Source organism: Equus asinus, chromosome 8, assembly GCF_041296235.1.
Source record: "Equus asinus isolate D_3611 breed Donkey chromosome 8, EquAss-T2T_v2, whole genome shotgun sequence".
In the NCBI taxonomy this organism is placed as follows: domain Eukaryota; kingdom Metazoa; phylum Chordata; class Mammalia; order Perissodactyla; family Equidae; genus Equus; species Equus asinus.
Window position 1 is genome coordinate 18,572,628 of NC_091797.1, and position 7,253 is coordinate 18,579,880.

Genomic DNA, 7,253 nt, shown 5'->3' on the forward strand with positions numbered 1-7,253 from the left:
AAGAACGTGATGATTTTTAAAGCAAAAAAAGTTATCTTTGAGGCTGAGCTGCAAAGGAGCTGCGGTGGCAGACAGAGGACGAATGCCAGGACCCCCTTCCCGATTCAGAGAAAATTCGTAAGTCAACACTCAGTTTCCTCCATCATGGGAAGAGAGCCTGCCGTACGTGTGACTTCCATTCTGTTGGAGAAATGTGTAAGCAGAGTTAGGAGAAGTCAGTCCTTTCATATCACTGACCACCTCCCACTCCCAGCTTACACGGCCCTCTCCTTTCAGCGGCCTTCTGACTGGTCCTAGAATAACATCTAGAGCCCGTTCAGGGCCCGACAACAGGCGTGTGATCTGCCCCGACTGCCTTTTCAGACATCTTGGCACTCTCCTCTTTCCCTTCCTTCAGTACCTGGAACGTGCCAAGCTCTCTAAAAGGTATTAGTCCAGCCTTTTCTTCTGTGTGCGATATTCTTCCCCACACTCTTTTTTTTTGGAGGAAGATTAGCTCTGATCTAACTACTGCCAATCTTCCTCTTTTTGCTGAGGAAGACTGGCCCTGAGCTAACATCCATGCCCATCTTCCTCTACTTTATACGTGGGACACCTATCACAGCGTGGCTTTTGCCAAACGGTGCCATGTCCACACCCGGGATCCGAACTGGCAAACCCCGGGCCTCCGAGAAGTGGAACGTGCGAACCTAACCGCTGCGCCAGCGGGCCGGCCCCTTCCCCACACTCTACCTGATTTAGCTCTTTCTCTTCCATTAGGACTCTGTTTTAAGTGCACCTCCTCAGAGGGTTCTTGCGTGTCACTCACAGTGTCGCTGCTTTGTAGAACTTACTAAAATTTGCAACTCTTTTCCGTATTTTTTCCCTCTGGTTTCCATTGATGATGGCACAGCAGCTCCTGGGGATACCACGTAAAGTCTGGAATCCCCGGGGCCTAATACAGTGACTGGCATGTGGTAGGCATTCAGTAACTATTTATTGTTGAATTTCTGGTGACCTCGGCCAGTTGTGGCAGTGGGACAAGGTGTACAGTAATATGAGATGTGGGATCGAAAGCCGGATTTTGAAGGGAGGGAGTTGGTCTACAGGTCCAAGGTTGGGTTGATCTGTGTTACCTGGTGAAGTAGCTGAGTAACGCCTCCCAAAGATGTCCACGTCCTAATGCCTGGCACCTGTGAATGTCTCAGGATGACACACTGAGCTTTGCTTGACCAAAGAGCCGACCAACGACCCTAAGGCTGGAGTAGCTGTGATCTGGGTTCAAAGCCAGGACTCCATTTATTAAGTGCCTGGCTCGGCAGAAATCTGAACTGCAGTGGTCACAGCATCCACTGAAGGCAAAATAAAACCAAGACAAGGCCAGATGCTGAAGTCAAAACTGAGTGTAAACCTAAGTGGACCTCAAGATGCACTCTGTTTGTGGGCATTGAGTATTAGAAAGGGCCTAGCGTAATTAAAATGACATGGACTGTGACATTAGACTTGGGTTTGAATCTAGACTAGCCACGTACTAACTAGCTAGTTAGCCGTGGACAAGTCCTTTAACCTAGCTGAGACATAGTTTCTCATTTGTAAAATGTCAGAAATAACATCTACCATATAGGATAGTTTGAAGATTACAAATCCCATTTATAGTGTGCCTGGTACATAGTAGATTTGCAAAATGGTGATTATTATTATTACTGGGGTCTCTTCCTGGAGCCATTGCCAGAGTCATGGATTAGAGTTAGGGTTCTGTCTTAGGTAGGTTCTAATGGATAGGGGGCATTCTCCCCCACCCTAAATCCCAAAGAAGGAGGCAGATATCAGAAAGGGAGATACTAAGGGATCAGGTCCATTTCCCCACCTCCTACTGTACTCCCAATCTCAAAGCACAATTTAGCAAACCATAAAGTAGGAAATATTTGTATTTCTCTACCTCATAGAAAGCCTACAAAACCTTTGTATAAAAAGTTAACATTCAATCTCATTTTCCTCATCTCTAAGAGTAATCATAGTACCTTCCATACAGGGTTATTATAAATATTAAATTAGATAATGCGTGAAAAATACTCATCAAGGAACCTGGTAGAGGCCGGCCTGGTGGCGTAGCCGTAAAGTTCCTGTGCTCTGCTTTGGTGGCCTGGGGTTCACGGGTTTGGATCCTGGGCATGGACCTACACACCACTCATCAAGCCATGCTGTGGCAGTGTCCCACATACAAAATAAAGGAAGATTGGCACAGATGTTAGTTCAGGGTGAATCTTGCTCACTGGGAAAAAAAAAAAAAGGATCCTGGTATATGGGAAGTGCTCGGTAAATGCTAAGTGTTGCTGTGGTGGCATAGTGGTGTAGCAATGGTGAGCCTGAAGATGCTAATAAGGAGGATGGTGATGATGAGGATGGCGATTCGAGAGTGACTTCAGGGTTAAATTCAGGGGATGCCCTGGGAGTTGACAGTTCTCACACTGCCTTAAGGCAGAACTCTTTCTTTGGGGTGGGGATGGGTTCCAACAACACAAATTTATTCTCTTGCAATTCTGCAGTCAGAATTTTTTGAAGTCAGTGTCATTGAACTAACGTCCGGGCATCAGCAGGGCTGGTTCCTCCTTCAGGCTCCAGGGGAGAATCCGCTTCCTTGCCTTTTTCAGCTTCCAGAAGCCACTTGCACTCCTGGGCTCATGGCCCTCCTCCTTCTTCCAAGCGGATCACTCTAAACTCTGCTTCTGTCATCACATCACATTCCTGTTCCTCTGACCTTCTTGCCTCTGTCTGACAAGAACACTGTTGACTACGTTTATGACCCACCAGCTAACCCAGGATAATCCCCTCCTCTCAGGAGCCTTAACTTTGTTACGTCTGCAGAGTCTCTTTTGCCATATAAGGTAACGTTCACAAGTTCTGGGAATCAGGACGTGGATATTTTGGAGGGAGATTATTCAGCCTACCACAACCACCCACTGTCTGTCGCCTCATCCTCAGGGTAGTTTCTGGGACCCATTTTGTGAGGCCTCCATTACATACACCCTCAACACCCTTGTCACTCCCCTCCTCTGTTGTAACCCTCATCCCTGTGTAACCCCACACTCTACTGACTATGTGCCTGCATCCACGCAACTCAGGGAGTCTGGAGAAAAACACAATTGTGCCAGTAGGTCCCATCTTACATTTTTTTTGCTCCAGATCTCAAGCAGGGGGCCTCAGCATTGTGGCAGGGCTCCTGACACAGACCACAGCAGAGACAGACAAGGTAGAGGCAGAATTTTGAGATAATCAATAAAGCCAAAAAAAAAAAAAAGGATCGGAAAGGTTAAATGGAGATAAGACAATTCCATCTGGATTCAAAACTGAATTGTGAGGAATATTTGCCCCCATTGTGAAGAGTTTTTGTGCAAAGCCCTCTTGGTGATGGAATTCTACGGCAGAGGGAAAGTCATGTGGCCAACCCAGTGAAAAAGGAATCTTTCCAGGTCTGCTAAGAAGCTTGGGGAAAAGGTCATGTAAGTACGGCGCTTAAATGCTTATAGGGGAAACAGAAAAAGATAAGATAAACACATAGAGATAAAATATAATCCCAGCTAGAGAAAAATGCTGATAGAAATAAAGGAGGGAAGAGGCTGGAGAATGACAGGGGTTGCTATTTTAGAAAGAGGAGTTAGAGAGGGCTTCTCCGAGGAGGTGGCACATGAGCAGAGGATGCAGTGAGGGGGTGCAGAAAGAGACTGGCAACCAGGAGAGCAGCCTGAGAATAGAGTGAACGCCCTGAGGCAGGACTCGCTTGGTGAGTTTGAGTAGCAGCCTGGGAGTGAGTGTGGCTGGAGCGGAATGAGCACGGAAGGCAATGGCGGATGAAGCTGGAGGGTCCTCAAGGGCCGGAACGTGGAGGCTCTTGGAGGACTATATGTCTTCTTCTGGCTGCTTCTCTGGAGGAAGGAGAAGATAGTTAGGGCTCTTCCCCTGTCAATCGGAGAGCAATACTGCCTTCAGCAAAGCCCTGCTCAGGCGTCATCTCTATGAGAAGCCCTCTTGGATCTTGGGTCCCCCGGAGGCATAACTGATCAGTCTCCTGCCTTCTCTCATGGCTCTGGGAGCACCTCCTCGTGAGCAAGTCAATACTTTTCAAGGTGTCAGTGTCTGCATCAGACCAGCTCTCCCTTCCTGTGAGAGTGAAGTGACCCACCCCGTCCCAAGCCCCGACGTCTGAGTCACCACAACATGACAGGCTCTTTCAGAAGATTTCCTTCTTCCTGTTATGTTTGCAAAGAAATTTTGCTTTCTTCTCCGTGGTCCGGCTTTGTTTACTTTTCATATTTTTGCATTTGTTACATGATTCGCATTTTTGGCACATGGGATGAAGAGGGACTCAGAAGTGGCGGAAGGGTCAGGGAGAGGTGAGAGAAGAGCTTGGAAGACCGACGTTGAGAGCATGTGATCGAAGAAGGGTGAAGAAACCAAATACAGCAAAGAAGGAGAGTCTGACCACCCCTGGGCAACCGACTTCGGCACCATTGCTGTCCACGCCTTCTGCCTGATGCAGGGGCTGGAGTGGGTGTCCTTGACTGTCCCTGCCAGGAGCAGCTGAGTCCCACTGGCCTCCTGCAGCTGACATGCAAGAGGGTTGGGGAGCTCATTTTTGAGCATGAGGAAGATGAATAATGGGCCTCGGGTTTTAAATTTGGTCATTACATTGGTCAAAATTAAGGACTGAAAATGTAAAACCCAAAATTAACAATAGCAAAAATAAAGCATAACTTTTTGTCTACAGATGTCATCACTCTGGTGTATTTTTTTTTTTTTTTTTAAAGTTTGGCACCCAACCTAGCATCTGCTGCCAATCTTCTTTTTTTTTCCCCCCCTTCTCCCCAAAGCCCCCCAGTGCATAGCTGTATATTCTAGTTGTGAGTGCCTCTGGTTGCGCCATGTGGGACGCCATCTCAGCATGGCCTGATGAGCAGGGCAATGTCTGCACTCAAGGTCTGAACTGGCGAAACCCCAGGCTGCCAAAGCGGAGCATGCGAACTTAACCACTTGGCCACGGGGCCGGCTCCGCTCTGGTGTATTTACAAAAAAGAGCACAAAGAGTAGGCCAGCTAGGCAGGCCTGGGTTCAAGTATTGACTTTGAAATTTAATAGCTGTATAATTTTAGTATATAATTACATTTTTCCACACCTGAATTTTTCTTGTGTGTAAATGTGGATAAACGTACCCAGGTCACAAATGTGTGCATACTAGTTAACCCACACATTTAATTAGTTAATATAATATATTAGTTACATATATTATATTAGTTAATTAATGGATATACCTAGCAAGTTGCCTAATCTATGGTTACCACCCACGGTCCCTCCTTTTTAACTTACTCTCTTTTTCTTTCCTTCCCATTTTTTAAGAACTGTACAGCATTCCAAAGATATTTAGCAAGAACAAAAACACCAAAAAGATTTTAATAAAAATGTTGACATTTTTCTAAGGAAATGTTTCAGGTGTCATACAAACCAAAAGCAGAAAGAAGGAGAGAGAGAGGAGAAGAAGAAGAAAAGAGAAGAGAGGAAGGAAAAAGCTACATAATTTTCCCTCTCTTCTTCCTCTCTCTCTCCCTTTCTCTTTCTCTCTCAGAATATAAATTCCTGGAGGGCAAGTTTTCCAAACTTATTTTTATATCAACTCCAGTCAATGTATTCTGGTTGGATTTACCGCCAATCTTGAATTAAACAGGCCACGTTTTTCAAGCCCCTGTAAGGAGAGCGTTGCTCCAGGTGCTGTAGGGCGATACAGGCGTGGACAAGAAAGGTGCCTGTCTACAGGCGGCTTCTACTCTAGCTGGAGCACAGTGAATCTTATGAAAATAACTATAATGCACAGTACACATTCATGCGCAAAAAGAGCAAAATAACCTAATGTGTGGTTGGAACCAAATAACTAATTGTCCTTTCCATGCATGTTGAGGTTTTTATATCTAAGGAGGATATGAGGATCTGGGGCAAGGTTAGTACTAGTGACTCCAACGCTGTTCCAGACCACCATCCCCTCTGGTCCGGGCTATTGCAGTAACCTCCTAACTGGTATCCCTGCTCCCCAGCAGTCTATTCTCAACACAACAGCCAGACTGATCCGGATAAACACACATCATCATGAAACTCTACTCAGTGGCTTCCTGATGCACTGGGAAAAGCCAATGTCTTACCTACGGCCCACAAGGCTGGCTAGGATCCGGTCCCTGTTACCAATCAACCTCCTCTCCTGCCACTCTCTGGCACTAGGTTTCTTGTGGTTCCTCCAAAACAGCAAGGACACTCGTGCCCAGCGCTTCTGCAGGTGCTGTTTCTTCCAGACACCTGCACGGCCCCCTCCCTCCCTGTCCTCAGATCTTTATGCAAGTATCGTCCTCCTTGATCATCCTATTTAAAATTGCAACCTCTCTCTCTGCTTTGACTTGTCGCTGTTCTACTGTGGAAGTGACTTAGTTGCCTAGGGCTGCCGTAGCAAAATTTCACAGTCTGGGCTGCTCAAACAACAAAAATGCATTTTCTTGCTCTTCTGGAAGCCAGAAATCTGAGATCAAGGTGTCAGCAGGGTTGGTTTCTTCAGAGGCCTCTCTCCTTGGCTTGTAGATGGCTGGCGTCTCCCTGTGTCTTCACGTAGTCTTCCCTCTGTACTTGTCTGTGTCCTCATCTCTTCTTTGTATAACGACACCAGTCCTGTGGAATTAGGGCCCACCCCAATGACCTCATTTTACCTTAAAAACCTCTTTAGAGACCCTATCTTCAAATACAGTGATATTCTGACGCCCTAGGGGTTAGGATTTTAACATATGAATTTTGAGGGGACACAATTCAGTCCTTCAAAATATCTTAAGTATTTTTGTCTGTCTCTTAGTAAGTTCCACGACAGCAGGGGTTATTGGCTGTTTTGTTTATTGCTATGTACTCAGAAATTTGAACAGTGCCTGGCACACAGGGGTGCTTAATCGATATTTGAAATGAATAGATAATAAAGGGACGGAAAAGAAAGCAAAAGTAATCTTTCAGTAGTTTGGATGTGTAATGGCCGGCGGCAAGTGAATTTAGAGAGCTGTCTTCAGCGAGGGGCAACCGGTAAGGGAGCGGAGGATCTCAGATTCTTCCCTGATCTCAGTCAGCTGGGTAAAGCTGCATTTCTCAAAGTGTCTTTTGGTTCCTGCCACCAACAGGTGTCATCCCTAAGCAGCTGGGTAGGACTCTAGCTTTGTTGCTTGACTACACGAGCTTGATCAGTTGCTTGCCTCTCTGAAAAT